The following is a 19,776-nucleotide window of genomic DNA, read 5'->3' on the forward strand; positions in this document are numbered from 1 at the left end:
CACTCGGCAAGGAAATCCGCGATTGCTTGGGACTTGATAGCTCTCTTTGCTTCAAACTTGATGTCTAGTGGAAGGAGTTCAATCGCCCATTTTGCCACTCGACCAGTTGCATCCCTGTTGTTCAGGATCTTGGACAACGGTGCGTCGCTAACGACTGTAATAGAGTGATCCGAGAAGTAATGTGCAACCTTCTTCATGGTCATGTATATTCCATAGACAAGCTTCTGATAATGAGGATATCGTTGCTTGGATGGAGTCAAAACTTCAGAGAGATAATAAACTTGGCGTTGAACCTTGTAAGCTTTTCCTTCCTCTTCTTGCTCGACCGTGAGTACTGTACTGACAACTTGTCCAGTGGCTGCAATGTAAAGCAGTAAAGGCTCTTTGCTTATTGGCGCAGCGAGCACCGGCTGGGTGGAAAGCAGGGCTTTGAGCTCTACAAACGCTGCATCAGCTTCTTCAGTCCACTCGAACTTATCAGATTTCTTCATCAGTCAGTAAAGAGGCAAGGCCTTTTCACCGAGATGAGAAATGAACCGACTCAAGGCGGCCAAACAACCAGTCAGCTTCTAAACGTCATGCACTCGCACGGGACGTTTCATTCGGAGAATGGTATCAACTTTTTCTGGATTGGCGTCAATCCCTCGTTCGGAAACGAGAAAACCGAGCAACTTTCCTCCTGGAACTCTGAATGTTCACTTTGACGGATTAAGCTTGATATGGTACCTTCTTAGGTTAGCAAAGGTTTCTGCGAGGTTAGTCAATAGGTCGGAACCTTTGCGAGACTTGACCACGATGTCATCCATATACGCCTCCACATTCCGACTGATTTGGGTGAGCAGGCACTTCTGGATCATTCTCATGAACGTGGCTCCGGCATTTTTAAGACCGAATGGCATGGTGACATAGCAAAAGCACCCGAATGAGGTGATGAAGGCTGTTTTTATTTCATCGGGTCCATATAGTCGGATCTGATGATACCCGGAATACGCATCCAAAAAAGACAAGCGCTCACACCCCGCAGTCAAGTCAACAATCTGATCGATACGGGGGAGAGGGAAGTGATCTTTCGGGCAGGCCCGATTGATATGCTTGAAATCAATGCACATGTGAAGTGAATCGTCCTTCTTGGGGACCATGACGACATTGGCAAGCCACTCGGAGTGGTAGATTTCACGGATGAACTCTGCTGCCAACAGTCGAGCCACTTCTTCACCGATTGCTTTTCTCTTGTGAACAGCGGACCGCCGAAGGTGCTCTTTGACGGGTTTTACCTTGGGGTCGACACGCAAATGGTGCTCAGCCAGTTCTCTGGGTACACCTGGCATGTCAGAGGGTTTCCATGCGAAGATGTCCCAGTTCTCATGGAGGAACTGGATGAGTGCTTCTTCCTATTTGCTGTCGAGCGTTGTTGATATGTGAGTCGGTGCAGCATTGGGATCAGTCGGGTGAATATGAATCGGCTTTGTTTCACCAGTCGACTGAAATGCAGAGTCTGTAGCAGGCTTCTTGGTTCGGAGCAAATCACTAGGATCTGCACTCTTCTGATACTCTTGGAATTCAACTGCTGCCATCTGTGCATCGACGATTTTGGAACCTTTCTGGAAACATTCTTCTGCTTTCTGCCGATTGCCAGTGACCGTGATCACGCCTTTGGGGCCAGGCATCTTCAGCTTGAGGTACACATAGCACGGTCGAGCCATGAAACATGCGTATGCCGGCCTCCCCAGGATGGCGTGATAAGCACTCTGGAAATCCATGACTTCAAATGTCAGCTTTTCTTTCCGGTAATGCTTGGAGTCACCGAAAACCACGTCGAGAGTGATCTGGCCGAGTGACTCGGCTTTCTTTCCGGGGATAACTCCATGAAAGCTCATATTGCTCTCGCTAAGCTTGGACATCGGGATGCCCATCCCCTTCAAGGTTTCAGCATACAGGATATTCAGGCCGCTACCACCATCCATCAGCACTTTAGTCAGTCGAGTGCCACCGACCACTGGGTCGACCACCAGCGCTTGCCTCCCGGGGGTGACTATGCGAGTAGGATGGTCTGACTGGTCGAATGTGATGGCTGTCTGGGACCATTTCAGGTACGTGGTCGTTGTCGCCGGAGCAACCATATTCACCTCTCTGTTGATGACCTTCAACCGACTCTTGCTCTCAACATCAGCAAAAAACATGAGAGTGGAATTGACCTTGGGGTAACCATCATCTTCCTCTTCCTCCTCATCTCTGTCCGACTCATTGTCCTTCTCATTGGGTTGTTTCTCCTGGAACTGTTGGATCAGGAGTCGACATTGTCGAGTGGTATGCTTTGGGTAAATCAGATTACCTTCCTCATCTTTCTTCATGTGGATGTGACATGGCAAATCCAGCACATCATTTCCTGCTTGATCCTTTACCTTCTTAGGAGGCCAGGGCCCCTTAGGTTTTCCCTTAAACTTTCCTAGAGCCACTGCTGCAATCTCACCGGGTGCCGCTGGCTCGGCTTTACATTTCTGTTTCCGACTGGAGCCACCCCCGCCAGCCTCTTGACCGACTGGTTTACTCTTCCCGCTACGAAGTCGATCCTCTTCTTCTCCGTTAGCGTACCGGGTGGCTATCTCCATCATCCGGGTCAAAGTCATATCCCCAGTCCGACCGAATTTCAGAACTAACTCTCGATACTTGACGCCTTCCTTGAAAGCGCACACTGCCTGATGCTCTGATACATTCTCAACGGTGTGATGCAAAGTGGTCCACCTCTGAATGAATTCCCTCAAAGTTTCATTCGGCTTCTGCACACAATGCTGCAACTCGGGCAACCCTGCTGGCCACTTGCACGTGCCCTCAAAAGTTCTTACGAACACTCGAGATAGTTCTTCCCAACTGTGTATACTGCCTGGAGCCAGCTGAGTCAACCACGCTCGGGCCGACCCTTCCAGCTTAAGGGGGAGATGTTTCATTGCTATCTCATCGTTCCTGCCACCAATTTGCACAGCCGCTCGGTAATCTTCAAGCCAGGTTTCAGGTTTGGACTCTCCAGTGAACTTACTGACTCCTGTTGCCAATCTGAAGTTGGGAGGAATCACTGCTGCCCGGATGGCCCTGCTAAAACACTCTGGGCCTGAAACATGTAACCTGCTGCCACCTGGACGATCTCTGCCAAGGTCTTCTCTATGTGCTCTATTCCGGTCGACCAGGCCTTGGACGAGAATGGATCTCGCATCGAAGCCCGGCTCTCTTGGGTCGACTGGAGCTCTGCGTTCATCCCTGTGATGGCATCTGTCATCGTTCTGCCGAGGCATGTACGACGCACTCCTCGGAGGAGGCGTTGGCACTCGACGATGATTGTCGCGGTCGAACTGAAGATCATACTATCCATGGCCTTCTCGCCGCGGGGGCGATCTTGGGCTATGGGCCAACTGCACTGTATCTGTTGTGTATCCTATTCCGCGACAGAGACACCGCATAATTCTGCTCTCCTGCTGCTCGGAGCAAGGCCCGGATCTGCTCCAACCCTCGGCCAGCCTCTGATTGGGAAGGTTGAATCGACTCTGGAATTCGGGCTGCAGCTGTGAGGTTTTGAATCAGAGTACGGTATACCTTAGGTGGAGGTGGGAAAAGCTGTCGTCGACTGGACTCAGGGACTCGCTCCCGAGCTCGCTCGTCGAGAGCATGCTGCAAATTCTCCAGTCGAGTGCGCTCCGCCAAATTATCCAAGCGCGCCTCCTCCAAGGTTCGAGCCTCAGGAGTTTCTCCAACAATGGGCGTGTGGAGTGCGTCCATGTTGCGACGACGAAGTTTCTCCATCTGCTGCGAAGAGAGAGGTTCGGGATGATAGTCCTCGTGGACCCGTGACGGATCGCCGCCAGCATCTTCGCTGTCTTCACGGCAAAAGCTAGGTGGGCCACGCGGACCATCGACCATCAAGACTTCAGCTGCATGATCGCTACTATCGCACTGGATGCAGTCTTCGCAGAGCCAGTCGACAGATCGAACAAGCCGTGGGGATTTTCGTCGGGCTCGATTGCTGCGACTTGATGGGTGGCCGAACGCTGAGCCACTACATGCTTCACCCACCGCGGAAGCCGCGGCCGACTGGATCGCTTGCGGCCGCGAACAACAGGGAGGGAAGATGTCATTGGAGCCGGCTGATACTGAGTCGACGGCTGCCGAAGAAGGACGCCACGAACGCACGTGCGAAAGTGTGTCGCCCCTTGGACGGGGAACGCCTCAATGTCGAGCGGAGCTTCCTGAAGCCACGCCGAGTCGTCGGCGACGAAAACGAGCGCGCCGAGACGGATCTCGCGGCCCTCAATCAACTCGCCGCCGGAAACCATGATGATGATCAGAAAAACTTGCAACTTCACCAATAAGTCGCTAAGACACCTGCCCCACAATGGACGCCAACTGTCGTGGTTCTAAGTCTGACAGTAGAAAGGGGGGTAGGTATGGAGAGGCAAGATCTCAGCTATGGCGAAGGTGTACATGCGAGGTTTAAGAGTTCAGGCCCTTCTCGGAGGAAGTAACAACCCTACGTCTCGGCGCCCAGAGGCGGTCGATTGGATTATGCATGTAATATTACAGGGGGTGCGAACCCTTGTGCCAGAGGAGGAGGGTGGCTTATATAGAGTTCGCCAGGACCTCTCCCACCCTCCATTACAAGGGAGTTAATGTACATAAAGTGGTGGCGTTACTGCTAATGCCAGCCTTAAGTGCTATTAATGGCCTTAAAGACTACGGAGTGAATGTGTGTCCGTTGCACGCTGACTGACTCCTAGTCTTCGGGAGGTCGAGTGATTCTCTTGTTATTCGAGTGAGAGTAGGTAGGGAAACTCCCGAGTGACATGATGTCGAGTGGATTACACTCGACACCTTTGACCGGGGGTATCACGGAGTCTCTTGACCTTCTTGTCTTCTTGGGTAGTGACCTTGGGTAGGACGTATAGGTCAGGCCTATGACCCTACCCCAGGTATGTATCCTCATCACCGGACGCAATGAATGCCATTGTTTGGAACTGCCAGGGCGGGGGGGGGGGGACTGCCAGATAGTTCGTGAGGTGTTGGCCCTTTGCAAAGCCAATGACCCCAAGCTAGTGTTCCTAAGTGAGACTAGACAGGATGTAGGGAGGATGGAAAAGTTGAAGTGGAGACTCGGTCTTAAGGGTTTCAATGGTGTGAGTAGCAATGGACTGAGTGGTGGTCTGGCCCTTTACCGGGATGAGTCCTTGGATGTGTCTGTGCTGGATGCATGCGCTCGATACATTGATATACGGGTTGATAATGTTGGGGAAGAAAATTCATGGTGAGGAACTTTTGTTTATGGTGACCTAGGGTTGAGAATCGGCATTTGATGTGGGCTCATTTGGCTAGGCTGCGAGCAATATCTCAAGAGCCATGGTTAGTATGTGGAGATTTTAATGAGGAATTGTGGCAAGGTGAGCATTTGTCAAGAACGCCGCGGGCGGAGGGGCAGATGCTAGCATTCCGAGACTGCCTTTTGTTGTGTGAGCTACAGGACTTGGGATTCACGGGTGTTCCTTACACATACAATAACGGCCAGGACGGGTACATGAATATTCAGGCGAGGCTTGACCGGGCGTGTGCGGATGAACCATGGCGGGATTTATTCCCGCCTGCGAAAGCGTGCACTTGGCTTCACCGTGCTCGGATCACAGCCCTCTTCTTCTTCAGCTAGGAGGCGGGCAGAATGTGCAGCACCACAACAGGGAAATTATGTGGGAGCAGCACCCATCCATGGCAGAGGTTATGGCAAATTCTTGGCGGAGAAATAAACCAGCGGGAGATTTAGGCACTGTGGCGGTGGCGTTAAAGGAGATGATGAAGGAGCTGCGTTCATGGAGCAAAGAAAACTTTGGTAATATTACAAAGGAGATCGAACAGCTCCGCGGTTAGCTGGCGGATCTCCAACTCGCCGGTGACGACAGAGCTCAAATTCGACGTAAAATGAATCAATTTGATGAACTCCTTTACCGAGAGGAGATGATGTGGTTACAACGGTCGCGCATCACGTGGCTCAAGGAAGGGGAGAGGAACACAAAGTATTTGCACCGTCGAGCTCTCTGGCGCGCTCGAAGGAATTACATCCAACGACTGAAGAAAAGTGATGGGTCTTGGTGCAATATTCCTTTAGAGATGGAAAGAATGGCCTCTTCATATTTCAAAGAGGTATATACAAAAGACCCAACGCTGGATCCTGAGGTAGTGCTCAGTTCTATTTTGCCAAAGGTCACGACGGAGATGAATGATGATCTCGAGAAACAATTCTCAGAAAAGGAGGTCTCCGATGCGCTGTTTCAGATTGGGCCTCTGAAGGCGCCGGGGGTGGATGGCCTCCCAGCACGGTTTTATCAGCGGAATTAGCATGTGTTGAATGAGGAGATTACGGCTGCGGTGTTGCTGTTTTTTGAAACATGAGTTATGCCTGACGGGGTGAATGAAACCGCGATTGTATTGATCCCTAAAGTTCCCCACCCTCAGGAACTGAAGGATTTTCACCCCATAAGTTTATGCAATGTGGTCTACAAGGTGGTTTCCAAATGTATGGTGAACAGATTGCGACCACTACTGGGGGATCTTATCTCAGAGAACCAGAGTGCATTTGTGCCTGGAAGGCTCATTACAGACAATTCTATAATTGCCTTTGAGTGTATTAATCATATTCAACATCTTAAGGCCAACTCATCGGCTCTCTATGCGTATAAACTGGACCTATCCAAGGCTTATGACCGTGTTGATTGGAGGTTTCTGGAGTTGGCACTGCTCAGGTGGGGCTTCTCTCAATTCTGGGTTACACGGATTATGGCATGTGTCTCTTCAGTGACTTATTCGGTGAAGTTCAATGGAAGAGTTTTGGAGTCTTTTACCCCATCTAGAGGGTTGAGTCAAGGTGACCCATTATCCCCCTTTCTATTCCTCTTTGTTGTGGATGCGCTTTCAACTTTGATTACTAAATCCATGACGGAGGATGGTACGAAGGGGGTGAAGATTTGCAGGTCTGCCCCGGAGATATCTCACTTATTGTTTGCAGATGATTCTCTTCTGTTCTTTGAGGCATCAGAACAGCAGGCTAACCTGGTGAAGGGTGTGTTGAGCACTTATGTTGCGGCCACATGCCAACTTATTAATCCAGCAAAGTGTTCCATTCTCTTCTCGGATCATTGCTTGCCCGCAACAGTTGTTGATGTGAAGAGAATCCTAGAGATTACCCAGGAGGTGTTTGAACCAATATACTTGGGCTTGCCGGTGCCAGAAGGTAAAATGAATAAGGGTAAGTTTGAAACTGTCCAGGAAAGATTGAGGAAGAGATTGATCGATTGGAGTGAACAATATATGTCATCTCAGAACAAAGAGGCCCTTATAAAATTAGTTGCTCAGGCTATACCATCTTATGTTATGAGTGTATTTAAGCTACCGGCTTCAGTTTGTGATGAACTCACCAAGTTAATGAAGCAAGATGGCCTGGCTGAGCTGGGATAAAATGAGGTTGCCTAAGTCTATGGGGGGCATGGGCTTCAGAGACATGCGTGCATTCAACCAGGCTCTGCTAGCTAAACAAGCATGGAGGCTTATTGACACTCCTGACAGCTTATTTGTGAGATTGTTGAAGGCCAAGTATTACCCCTCCGGTCATTTGTTGGATACTGTGTTTCCTAACACTGGGTTGATAGTCTGGAAGGGAATATTACACGGTTTGGAGTTACTTAAGAAGGGAGTCATTTGGCGTGTGGGTGACGGTGCTTCTATCAGGACATGGAGAGATCCCTGGATCTCGCGGGCAACACCTTTCAAACCCATTACTCCGAAAAGGACCTCGGGTTGGAACCGGGTTTCTGATTTTCTGGATGCCAACGGCACATGGAGGATGGACCGGCTCAGAAGTGCCTTTTGGTAAATGGACATTGATCATATTATCAAGATCCGGACCTCCCCACGTCAACGGTCGGACTTCATCTCCTGGTTCCCAGAGAAGTCTGGACTGTTTTCTGTTAAAAGCGCTTATAAGTTGGCGACATGTGATCATGTGAGGGCATTTGCTGGAGGGGCGACTTCTTCATCGCATGATGGCCAGCGGTCTGTGTGGAATTGTGTTTGGAAAGCCTCGGTACCACAGAAAATGAAGATCTCGGCATGGAGAGCAATTGTGGGTGCCTTACCGACTGCCCAATGCAAGAAAAATAGGCATTTATCGAAGCGCTCTACGTGTCCGCTCCGTGGAAGGGAGGAAGAGGATGAATTCCATGCTTTGATTACATGTCAGCATGCACGGCTCCTATGGCTGAACATGCGATCACGTTGGCCCCTGCCTTATGATGAGCGACTATTGAACTCTGGGAAGGATTGGCTCCTGAACTTGCTGGCATCGTGTACGGACGACATCCGGGATATGGTGATCATGCTCATTTGGAGGATCTGGCAGCTCCGGAACAATGTCACACACGATAAAGAAGTACCACCGGTGGCTATTACTGTGGACTTTCTCGATAGCTACTACAAATCAATCAAACTTGCGGGGAGATTCACAACGGAGGAAATCATCAAAGGGGAAATGCCAGTCGGCATTGAACCGGTGGCTGTACCCAAGCCTATCTTACCTACGGTGCCCTGGCCTCCGTCTCCGATGGGCTACGTTGCCTTGTCTGTTGATGGATCATTTGGAGCAGATGGAACGGCCTCGGCAGGTATGGTGCTTCGTGATAGTATGGGGGGTGTGCTATTCGCAGCATACCGTTATATCTTCAATTGCAATGATGCTTTGGAAGCGGAGATACATGCTTTGATGCAGGGCATGGCACTCACAATACAACGTTCCCCACTACCAGTTGTGGTTCAGTCAGATTCAATACAAGCCCTCTCGACTCTTACAAGTGCTAGTCTTGTTCGGTCAGCTGTTGGGCATTTAGTCCAGGAGATCCAGGAGCTCATGTGTTCAAGGGAGTTTTTACCTCAGAAGATCCACTGCAGTCAGAATAGTGTTGCAGATCGTTTGGCCACCTATAGCCGCTCTGAGAGAAGGCTGTGTGGTTGCACTCGGTTCCACCATGTATTAAGGACCTATGGCCTCTTGATTGTAACACTGTGACATTGCAATAAAAACTCCCTTTACCCCGCAAAAAAAGGGAAGAAAGCGAACCGGGCGGCAGCAACCTGCAAGTGCTCTGTTTCAGTTGTAGCAGGGGAAGGTGTTGGAAGGAACTAGAAAGCTCTGGCTGTGTTTTTTGCCTCTCCTCGTTGGAAAAGCATAGCACGATACAGTGATCAAGCTTTTCTGCATATAAATTCATCATTAGGTTAACAAAAGTTCTAATATGGAAGGTCATGTAGCATATTTAGTTGTAACTATTCAAATGACTGACACGAGATTTAGCAAGAATAACTTTATGATGATCCAGATATGCACCTTTCTATAGTGGTTGTCTTGGTTTGTTGGGTTAATTAGGTGTGTGTGATACTCTTCCTTCTCCCGTTACAACGCACATGCATGTTTGCTAGTATATTCATATAAGAAGAGTCGTACGCAAAGCAATTTTGAGCAAAGTTACAACAAATAATATCTTTTACTCCAAGTAAAAATCTCCACGGAAAATCTTACAGTATCATTTTGGTTAAGTACTGGGTGGTTTTTCGGATGGGTGGATCACCAATTACAGAATCGCTATCCGCTTAATAAAGTACTACACGTAGCAGCTAATGTGCATGACATCCCAAATGTTCCTTTCATTTACCTTCTCATTAATTACCTTTCTATATTTCAACAGTCCCACATTACATTGGGTGTCCACGATTTGTGTATATCCTTCTATATACTCAAGAGAACATCAATGCACGAGGAATCAAAATAGGAAAAATAAAATGGGATTGATACTACACGATTTGTTTTCGCCTCTATATAAGAAGAAACACCATGTATCAAAGGGGAATCACGACCATCACACATTAGCCGTAAGAAGAAGAACACCTCCAGACCAAGGAAAAGGCTAAGCTAGCTTGTGACCATGGGGATGAACAACACAAAGGCTTTATGCTTTGTACTTCTGATTGCTTTGTCTACCTTGCAGTACTGGCCTTGTCATGCATCCGAGGGCCATATAGGTAATACCACGTCAGTTTTCAGTCTACTTCTTTTTTATCTCGGTGTTGGTCGTTCAAATCGATCAACACTTTGGTACCAGGGATACATGCCAAAGTAATTCATGCATGTGTCGATCTGAATGCGCAGGTGTTGAACAAGGTGAGCTTAGACATATGTGTAATTACATGCTTGGCGGTAACACTACGACCGAGAGGTGCAGAGAGCTTTGCCATGCAATTGGCAGTATCTACAATCCCGACTTAAGTTACATCCAATTCTGTGACAAACGCTACACATGCGAGTGTTGCTGCAAAATGTACTGATTGATGCGAAAGATTTAATAAAGCTGTGCAATTTGTCTCAAAGATTTCGTTTATCGTTGCGATTTCGTACAGGTCCCCCGGTAGGTTTTCTTTAGTGTAGGATCGGTTTCAGGGCTGCGTTTTTGGCCTGATTCGTTTCTCCTCGCTCGACCCCGTCCGTCCTAGTCAGCCGAGACGAGCGACACAACCGACGGAAACGTCCGCTTGCGGCACGCTGACGATCATGCGTACACAAGAGAATTTGTTTAGTTTGACTTCGATTTATCACGCCAATTAGGTGAGATTAGTAGCTCATGTCTCATCTTTTATCGTGAGTGAAGGAACCAATATGCATTAGCTTATTCTGACCGGTCCATCATATTAAACAGGCCTGTGCATGTTAATTGCATCCATCGTGAATGCATCATGCGTCCGTGCGTGCGTGAGGTTCATCCCAAATTCACACAAGATAGCTTTCCTATCTAACCTCCCCTATGCAGATCACGGAACAAACCACCATCCTTCACTTGCCTAAACAGACAAACACCGACAAGAGAATACGGTATTGTTATTGGTGTAACTAGACAATTCTCTGCGTGTTGCTGTGGGAATTAGTTGTGATAATTTGGATGAATTTTGGTTCAGCGAAAATGAAGTAATGAATTTATTTTACTTGATTATTTGATGGATGCATAACATTTTCATAGGATAAATATCATAATATGTGCTTTAATTTTCTTGGGAGTGGTCCACGCTGGTGCCTTGTTCCTTGAGATTTTCTTTTTACATGTGGGATTCCTTTCTTCGGCCCTGAATGGATGACCCTTCGTGGTGTCTTCAAGTGAGACAGTGCTGTTGGGAGTTTCAGCTTTCTTCATCTTTTTAAGAGCATCTCTGGCGGACGCCGCAAAATCTGAACCCGCATAAGTGTTTTGCGGAAGAGTGTGTATGCAGGCCGGCACGGGCAAGGTCAGACTCAGGCTACGCGGGGTCTGCTCGGGCAGCGCCACGCCGACCCGCAAACCGAAAACCTCAATAAGCGCATTTGACAGTCATTCCGACAAATGAGTTCAAATTCAAACGCTAAACATAGTTCACGCGCAAAAGCATAGTTTTGGTAGGACAAACGCAAAAGGACTTGCAAAAGCGACGACCACGTCCGCATCATCTTGGTCGATCTTCACTCCGCGCCATCGAGTCCATGGAAATCTCGGAACCACCGAATCCACCTCCGGCGCTTGTTCAAACTCCTGCACCGAAATCATCGGCTGATGCACTGAACGCATTGGCGACATTGGCTCCAAACCCCGCATCGAATCCACCTCCCGCACTGTAACACGCACTGGCCGACGCAACCATTCTCCTCTTCAAGATTTCTCTTCTTGCCATATCATGCCATTCGCGGGTGAGGTGGTCCATGTCATTGCGGTTCATTGTCATGATCTTGTTCTGTTCGGCAAGCAATATGGACGCGGCTTTGTTCTCAGCGGCACGTATCCTTCTCTCCTCAATGGCCACTCTGCGCAACACCTCTTCTTTGAGCAATTGCCATTTTTCTTGCTTCTTCCATGCCTTCTTCTCGGCCAACTCTTTCTTGATCTCCAACGACTTCAATAACATCATCTCATTTGATTGCACCATGGCATTAATCTTCTCCCTCAAGCTCGACGCTTCATGCTCTCTTTTCATTTTCTCCTTAGTCTTCTTGTCACCATCGGGCTTGTTCAAGTTCCTTGGGCCATCATCATCCTCATCTTCATCCATGTTTGTAAGTGAACCTCTCTTTGGTGGGGATTCTTTCTCAATCAACGCCCACTTCTCGCAATTCTTGAGCATGTTCCAACAATGCTCTAGTTTAAAGAATCTGCCTTCCGAAGCTTCCATATCTTTGTATCTTTGTTGGGCAATTTTGTCATACACAATTAGAATGATGCAAATGTTTCATATGATGCAATATGATGTGCACAACTTGAACAAAGGAAAAGAGAACACACATAGTCGGACTCCACGGTTCCACTTGTAGGTGCATTGCGTACTTGCTCCAAGCAAGCTGCCCAACGGCTGCAAATGGGCTTGATCATGTCCCAACGCCCTTAGAGCGACCGAAAGGTGCATGGAGTCCTATTGGGAAACCTCGCCATCATGCGGAAGTATTGATCTTCGATCCTTTGCCAATACCTCTTGGCGGTTTGAGAAGTACCCGTGCATGCATCAAGAGATGCCGCACTCCATGCCTTGATCAAGAATTGATCTTCCAAGATCGTGTAGTTCTTCGATCTCTGGCTTTTTCCACTCTTTGCTTGCGATTGCTCATACGCCATCTCATTGATCTCCTTCAATTCTTCCTCACCCCCATGATCATCCACGCCGCCCTCCGTTTCATTGTATTCAAATGCGGCGAACGGGGCCTCATCGATGTCAACGACGTTGTTGTCCAACAAGTTCACGAACTCGGCAGTTACATTATTCGAACCACCGCTATAGTGAACGACAACACGAGCTATCGCGAAAGCAAAGAAAATTTCCATGACTGAAAAGGGAGTGGATGACCGAGTCATACCTTGCGCCCATTTCATCGAACACATCGCCTACGGCGGGAGCAGCACCGTTGAGCGGGATCGTCGAGGAACCTCTTTCTGGGCCGGAGGGAGCGGCTGAAGTAGCCGGCCGCTTTGTAGCCGGAATCTTCCTCCACTTCACGCCCGAGACCTTGGCGACCTTCTCCGCCGTCGGCCGGGATCGTGCAGCGGCATTGGTGCCCGGAGCGCGGGCCTTGCGGGTGGGGGCAGCCGGGTTCCCGCCCTACACGACCACATTGCCCTGCCGCTTGCGGGCAGGCGCGGTGGTGCCTTAGGCGATGGCGGGGCCAACATGGCCGGCGACAAGATCTACCCGAGGGGATTGAGTGTGCGCGACCTCGACGGTGACGGGAGTCATCCATGGCGGCGAAGGACAGCCGGGGAAGATGAACCGGAGCGGGAGGTGGCAGGGGTAATGGTGGTGGAGGGTGGGAGGAGCGGGAACGACCGCGCAGAGATGTCCCTCCCGCCAAATCTCGTTGCGGATAGGGGCCGAGCTCGGGTCGTGCTCTCGCCCCGTGAAACTAGCTAGAGGTCAGGGGAGATTTTTTGCCGCACCCCGCAAAAAAAATTCCAGGTCGGACGCGTATACGGGGTCTGTTCTGGCGGGATTTTCCGCGCCGACCCACGTTTTAGTGGTTATTTTGTGGGTCGGGGACTTTTGCGGGATCTGCTAGAGTTGCTCTAACAACCTCTATGCAATTCTTGTGTGTTTCTCTTGTTTGATGTGTTGATGAAGGGGGTAGAACAATTTTTTTGTGCATCAGATCACATCCCGTAGGAAAATCGGTAATATGCGTTTTTTTAACACAGTACGGACGCAAGTGCTCATATATACGCGCATACACTCACCCCGATGAATGCACACATGCACATCCTACTCCTATGAGCACCTTTGAGAGACAGAGCCGGTATATCATCTTGAGATTTATGTAGTCACCATAGGCGCCTCGTCATTGACAGGAACGTATCTTTCCGCTGAAAGCGCATCATCGAAAATTCTGTAATAAATTCAAGAATAATGCAAGCACCAGGACTGAAAAGTCTGAAGTGAGAAAACAGTTTTGCATGAAAAAGTCGTACCTGTTGCCGTTGTGGTGATTGTCCATGTACTTGGAAAAACTCAATATTTAGTGGTAGTGAAGATGAACGTGTAGGGATACAATTGTATGGGTGGTGTTCTATATAGATATGTGGCAGTGATAAAAATGTGCAATTGAAAGATGTTGTTTCAAAAATTGTTAATACACATTTAATTCGGCAGTGAATCTGTAGAAATTCATAAATGTCATTTATATTGTGTTATTAATTAGCAGCAAATTAAGCAGTTAGCGTATGTATTAATATGGCACCTGCATGTAAGATTTGGGCTTAGGCTGGCCATAGTCATGGTATATTAGCTAGTATCATGCACATGGTAATACTACCTCCGTTTCAGTTTACAAGTCCTACGCGTATACCTAGGTTGCCAATTTTATCACTTTAATATAAATTATATAACACAAAAATTATATCTTTTGAAAATAGAACATCTCAAGTTTATATCGGTATACTTTTTGTAATATATGACTTGTATTAGGTTGATCAAATTGACGACCTAGGGGTACGCGTACGCCCTGTAAACTAAGAGAGAGGTAGTAGTAAACACGTTGATGTGGCATAGAATTAAAGAAGAGAGAGGTTTAGCGTAACATAGGTAGATACTATATCATATTACATGCTATACTATTTTGTGTCATGCATGGTAATAAATAAAGTCATCTAGGATACTACTCTATTATACTCTCTCTCTCCCAGTTTACAGGACGTGCACGTACCCCTAGGTCATCAATTTGACCAACCTAATACAAGTAATATATTACAAAAAATATACCAATATAAACTTCAGATGTTCTATTTTCAAATTGTATAATTTTTGTATTATATAGTTTATATTAGGGTGATAAAATTGACAACCTAGGTATACGCTCAGGACTTGTAAACTGAAACGAAGGGGGTACTATGCACTATCAAGGTAGTAGCATACACTAGTAGCATATGCATGATACTAGTATATGACACTCCCCTCTATGAGTAGCCTTAGAGCATCTCTAGCAGACCCCGTATAAAGCCGCGACCCACAAAATAACCATCAAAATACGGGTCAGCGCGGAAAATGCTGCCCGACCAGACCCGCAAACGCGTCCGACCCGTAAGTATTTTGAGGGGCGCGACAAAATCTCATCCCCAACCTACGAATATGCAGGTTTCCGCCTCGCCCCTACGGTCCCCCGTATCACAGGAAAGCGGTTGGCGGGAGGGACATTTCTGCCCGCGACCTTTCTCCACCTCCTCCCGCCGCCGCCCACCATTGGTTCCGCCCATACGCCGTCGGCGATTCCGGCCAAATCTGCGGGCAGAATCGCGCCACGGGGATGCCCTACCCTCTTCCATCGAGCCGCTGCACCGGCTCCCCCGGTCCGCCAATCCGAGCCGCCCCTTGTCACAGTCGCCGCCCGGGATCAACCGCCCCCGAGCCGCTAGAGAGCCACCACCCCCGAGCAGCCGGTGAGTTTTTACTTGTGCTTGTGCCGAGCGGTATGCATACTTGGTTAATGCGATGTGCCTTTTTGTGAATTTAGATGGAATTGAGCTCGTGCGAGAAGTTTTTGCTCGATGATTCATCCGATTTGGATGACTCGGATGTTGAGACGCTGGTTGTCAACTATCAGTAGCAGACGTTGGTGATGGCCCTTGCCGTGAAGGAGCACGAAGATGAGAACCGAAATAGGCGGTGAGGATCGACCGTCGGCCATCTTTGCATTCCTCGAAATCTCCATCACGAGATGTTGATGCAAGACTACTTCACAGAGAATCCAACATATCCGCCGCACCTCTTCAGTAGAAGGTACCGAAGCCGATCTCTCTTTGTGAAAATTGTTCAAGCTTGCGAGGCCAATTATCGGTATTTTACTCAAAGAAGAAATGCCACGGGCTTGAAGGGATTTAGTGCATATCAAATAATCTCGGCAGCTATGTGGGTAATTGCATACGGCATTCCGACTGACTATGTCGATGAGTACCTTCGCATTGGTGAAAATACCACAATTGAGTTAGTGCGTAGGTTTGCCAAAGTGATTGTCCGTGTCTTTGGTCTTGAATATCTTCGGGCACCCAACGAGGAAGACACAAAAAAATTGGTGGCATCTAATGAGAGAAGAGGTTGGCCTGGCATGCTAGGTAGCATTGATTGTATGCATTGGACTTGGAAAATTTGCCCGAAGGCATGGCAGGGAATGTATTGTGGCAAGTCTCATGATGCAACAATTGTGCTAGAGGCCGTAGCATGCCGGGTACTCTCAATGATATCGATGTGTTGCAACGGTCTCATTTGTTTGCTAGGCTTGCTAGTGGTGATGCTCCTTCTTGCAACTACACTATCAATGGGAATGAATACACAAAGGGGTACTATCTTGTAGATGGTATATACACTCCTTGGTGCACATTTGTCAAGAGCATCAAAGAATGCAAAACTAGGAAACAATGTGAATTTGCAAGGGTGCAAGAGGCGGCTTCTTCTACACCAATGTGGGTACCCGTGTCAAACCAGCTAGAGACCCTAACCGCATTAGAGCTTTTCTTCAGACCTACAAGGAGATTGAAAATGCAAACACCCACTTTCAGCTTCAGCAGGATCTCATTGAGAGCCATTGGCAAAGGACTGGGCAGTAACAAAATTCATTTTTCTATTCATTTTCATTTAATTCATGTGTGATTTGTATTCGTGACAAGTTTTATATTGAATTATTTAGTTTGCTTCAGTGATTTGAATAATTATTTCTAATCTGGATGATTGTTGTATTGTGGTATTGATATTTTCTCTAAATATGTGCATATGTGTCAAATTCAGATCAAATCGCATCTGATTTGCGGGCCGGTGCAAGCGACAACCGAGCAGACCCCGCATAGCGGAACTGTAAAATGAAACATTCGCGAATACTCAGTTGTACAGTTCCGCTATGCGGGGTCTGCTCGGCCGTCGCCTGCACCGGCCAGCCAAACCATTTTTCCACGAACTGTAAAAGAGTTTTGCGGGTCGGCGATATACGAGGTCTGCTAGAGATGATCTTAGAGATTCTTTGGTTGGCGTCCTAGTCCTAGGAAAGAAAATACTTGCATAGCCTGGATGTGCCTCATACTTGTTATTAGGCTGGCCAAGTTAAAATAATAATTAGGTTGGCCGAGTTAAGAAATTAAAATAAAATAAACTACTTGGCCCAGGTAGACCCTAAAACCTGTATGTACATGTTCCTATTGAGATATTTTTTTGAGTCAATGTCAAAGTTTCCGACTGTCATGTTGTCTCCATTTGTATTTGCCCTGATGCTTCTCTTGCTGGATAGAAAAATATTTCACTTGCATGTCTTTCATCCTTTACAGTACAACCCGTTTACATATTATTTTCTTGTACTTGTCAAACTACAGTTTACCACAAAAGAGAATGTCCTCCATGAAAATGTCAAATATTTCACTAACATGTGTTTTATCTCTTTTCATATTATTGACATGTACTTGCAAGCAAAAGTTTACCAGATAAACGCGTATCCTCCACTATGATCTTTCAGTGAAGCCATCTGCTATGAGTTCGGCTTCAGAGTAGAGCGGAGTGAGGATCTTCCAGGCACGCCGACAGGCTTCATGTGCAACGAAAGAATTCTTGGTGGAGAGGTTGTCAATGCAATTGACATCCACAAGAAGACTTTGCATCTGACGCTTCATCCAGTCATGATGCCTATCCTGCTTCTGATGGAGAGAAACTAGAAGTTCTCTGTCATTTAGGATACGAATACGCTTCTGAGGCCTTTGAGGTACTGTGATGGCTATTGCATCAGTGTTGGCATGATGAGACAACCTAAGCTGGCCGGCAAGGGGACCAGTAGTAGTCGCGGGATTTGGCACATGAATGGCTTCAAGGGGTGCTGAGAAGCTTTGGAAGGCAGCATAGTCTTCGCGAATGGGTTCCTTGGCAGGTACGGGATAGATGGATTCATGAGACATATCAACTTCAGGCAACAAGACAACATGATTGCGCGCTAAAGCTTGATAGCTGCTTTAAGAGCAAAGCTTAATCAGCCTCATTATCCATGGTGCATAGAATTTTTGGCCAAATAGATCAATGCCTGAAGTCTGCCAACTGCCTGATGAAAAAGTCATGAGTGCTGAAGTGGATGCCATTGAGAATGTAGAAGACCAAAGCCTTCATTGTGCCTTCAATCTTTGCATGAGGAGAGTGTCCTTTGATTGGTCACAGAGTATGCCACACAATGTGGTAGATGGTGCGAGGCAAATACTCGAGGTCATTGATGAAGAAGTGCGTTGGGTACTCAGCATCTTCGGGGAATGGCTTCATCATGCTCAGCATTTGGCTCATGTTAGGCTCTGGCTTCTCAAAGATGCTCTCAATTTCCTTCTCATACAGCTGACAAACTGGCTCATAAAGATCACTAGGAGTGGGCATGGAAGTAAGCTCGACGAAATCCTAAGCTTTGGCTTCATGATGAACATCTCCGATCATCCACTCAAAGATCCATGTCTTCGTATCCCTATAGTAGCCTAATATGGGCAGAGAGGCATAAAATTGGGCAGAAGATCTCCATTCCAGTGCTCCTTGTCGACGACAAATGGGAGCAAGCCAACATCTCTAAAGCAGTCAAGGGCTTCTTCCAGGCATGGCAGTCTAGCCATGGCATCACAACAGAGGCGCTTGTGCAGGAAAATCCAGTCCTGGTTGTATAAGATGCATGAGTAATAGCTTCTTTGAAGATGACTCCAGAATCTGTCAAAAGAAATCTTGGGCTTGTTGTAGGGGTTCTTGGCCTTGTCGAAAAAGGGTTGTGCTCGGCTTCACTCTTGAAGCTTTTGTGTGACGCCCGGATAATCAGGCTACAGTAATCCCACGTTAACGATGCCACATCACCTCGCTTACTGTTGATAAACTCTCGATAGTTCAAAACCGATCCAAATTCAAATTTAATTAAAGGCAAACATCAAAGTTTTCAAACATTAAAAATAAAATGTTCTGGTTGTGCCAAATAATGTTTAGATATTTAAGGTGAAGGAAACACACTTTTACAGAATACATAAATATTTTAAATTGAACTAAAACATAAAAGGAATAAAAAAAGAAAACCTAACAAAACTAAAGAGAAAGGAAACAACCCCCCTCCCCCCTGGCCAACTGGGCCAAGGCCCAGCCGGCCGACCCAACCGGCCCACCCCACTCCCTATACACCCCCTGCCCAAACCCTAACTGACACCCAACACCCCCACTTCCCCCATTCGCTCGCCTCTCCCTCTCCCCCTCTCCGCTCGATCCCCTCTGGATCGGGGAGGGGCCCAACCTCGATGCGCCGACCGCGCTGCCCGTCCTCCCCGCGAACCGACGCCGCACACCGTCGCCGCCTCGTCCCGCCTGGACCCCGCCGTTCGTCGGACTCCCTTGCCGGATCTCGACCTCGCCGCCACCCGGAGACCTCGCCGGACTGCTTCCTCGCCGGATCTCCACCCCTGCGTCGCTCGTCTCCGCCTCCTCCTCGCCCCCCGCTGCCCGTGCCCTACAGACCCGCGGTGAGGCCCCGGCCTCCTCCCTCCCTCGTCCTACGTACTCACCGTGCGCCGTCCGCCCCGTCTCTGCTCTTGCGCCCCGCCGTGGCCGTCCGCGCTATGGCGCCCGTACCCCCCACTGCGGCCCGGTCCGCCCCCTCGTTCAGGCGCCGCCCCATTAACCACCACCCATGCGCCCGCTAAGGCCTTGGGCCCATGACACGAGGGGCCCACGCCC

At 48.3% G+C, this 19,776-nt stretch overlaps 1 long non-coding RNA gene across 1 annotated transcript; it reads left to right on the plus strand.

Annotated features, from left to right (window-relative positions):
- Nucleotides 1-9,938: 9,938 nt before the first annotated feature.
- On the plus strand, nt 9,939-10,440 carry LOC119321972. Its single transcript, XR_005155321.1, has 2 exons — nt 9,939-10,095; nt 10,223-10,440. It is a non-coding gene; the product is annotated as an uncharacterized LOC119321972 (long non-coding RNA).
- The last annotated feature ends 9,336 nt before the right edge of the window (nt 10,441-19,776 follow it).

The sequence above is a fragment of the Triticum dicoccoides genome, chromosome 6B, assembly GCF_002162155.2.
Source record: "Triticum dicoccoides isolate Atlit2015 ecotype Zavitan chromosome 6B, WEW_v2.0, whole genome shotgun sequence".
Taxonomy (NCBI): Eukaryota; Viridiplantae; Streptophyta; class Magnoliopsida; order Poales; family Poaceae; genus Triticum; species Triticum dicoccoides.